We start from the raw sequence: 1,907 nt of genomic DNA, 5'->3' as shown, positions 1-1,907 counted from the left end.
TTGAATTCACAAGAATCAAGAGTTTCTCTTTGGAGATCACATAAGAACTAGACATGCATCCATGGAACTTCAACTTCCAAGTCACAAAACTCTTGGAAAGTATATAAGATGAATGTAGGTAGAAGATTTACACTTGGAAAGATGAAGATTGAAATGAAAAATGGAAGGGGGGTAGGGGAATGATGCTTCGGCCGAGAGCAATGGTGGGAGGGGGAGGAGAGAAAAATTGTGGTGTGTTGTAGTGTGGAGTGAGTGGAATGACTTCTCCCACATTGATTTTAGTTTTATGCTTTTTGGTTGACAAAATAATGAGTGGAAGTGAGAATGTACAAAAATGTCCTTTAACTAAAGTTAGGCCATTTTGCATGCAAGGCTAATGTGGTAATTTGGTAATCAACAAATGAGTTAGTGGGGTTGGAAATGTCTTATTTTCCCTTTGAGAGAATAGAAGGGTGATTTGCATGCAAGGTCTTCTATGTAATTTGCTAATTATAACAAATAAAATTTGTAAATATTTATTTTTATAAAATAATATACAAGTTCAAAAATTATAAAATTTATACCATAAAATAACTTGGATTTTTAGAAATTTTATAAAATCACTTTTGAAATTTGTGAACAAAATAACTTTTAAAAGAAAATTTCTCCAAGGTTTAGAATATTCCGTATAAATCAAAAATAAGGGAAATAAATAAACTTTTGCTTTGAAAAATCATATACTATATAAAGGAAATTTAAAATGCAGAAATTTTTCGTTCACACAAGGTACAACCATCAAGTATATTTACTTTCGACTTTAATATCACAAAAAATCCACAGATAATATTACATAAAATGCCGGCCGTAATCCTCTCCCCCTTAAGGGATTCTGTGCCCAGAATCTAAGAGAATAGATGAGGATACCGGGAACGCATATCAGACTCTAACTCCCAAGTTGATTCTTCGACCTTGGGGTTCCTCCAAAGTACTTTCACTAACTTTACTGACTTATTCCTAAGACACTTCACTTGCCAGTCGAGTAATTTGACATGTTGCTCCACAAATGACAGGTCTGCCTGAATTTCTACAGGTTCATATTCTATCTCATGGATGGCGTCAGGATTGTACTTCTTAAGCAATGACACATGGAACATATTATGCACATGCTGATATTGAGGTGGTAAGGCTAACTCGTAGGCCACCTTCCCCACTTGACACAAACTTTCAAAAGGACCTATATATCTAGGTGCTAACTTCCCTTTCTTGCCAAATCTAGACAACCCTTTTCTTGGTGACACCTTCAACAAAACGGCTTCGCCAACTTGGAATCTAACATCCTTACACGTTGGATCCGCATACTTCCTTTGTCTATCTTGAGCAGCAAGCAACCTTTTCTGAATTAACTTGACTGTCTCATGCAACTGTTGTACCAATTCCGAGCCTAGATTCCTTCCTTCTCCTACCTCATCCCAACTTGCCGGTGATCTACATTTTCATCCGTACAAAGCTTCGTATGGTGGCATGGCAATACTGGAGTGATAGCTGTTATTGTAAGAGAATTCAATCAATGGCAATTGGTCATCCCAACTTCCTGCAAAATCGATTGCACAACTGCGCAACATGTCTTCGATTGTTTGAATTGTCCTTTCGCTCTAACCATCAGTCTGCGGGTGGTACGCCGTACTCATGTTCAACTTCGTGCCAAGACTTTCTTGAAATTGCTTCCAGAATCTCGAGTTAAATCGGGGATCTCTGTCTGAAACTATTGATACGGGTACTCCATGCCTTAGTACGATTTCACACACGTACAGATGAACCAATTTGTCCAATGATGACTTCTCATTAATTGGAAGGAAATGCACCAAATTCGTAAGGCGATCAACTATAACCCATATAGCGTCATGTCCGGATTTCATTCGTGGTAGTCC

This window comes from Apium graveolens, chromosome 3 (assembly GCF_009905375.1).
Source record: "Apium graveolens cultivar Ventura chromosome 3, ASM990537v1, whole genome shotgun sequence".
Lineage (NCBI taxonomy): Eukaryota > Viridiplantae > Streptophyta > Magnoliopsida > Apiales > Apiaceae > Apium > Apium graveolens.
Note: the sequence above shows the minus strand (reverse complement) of the source record.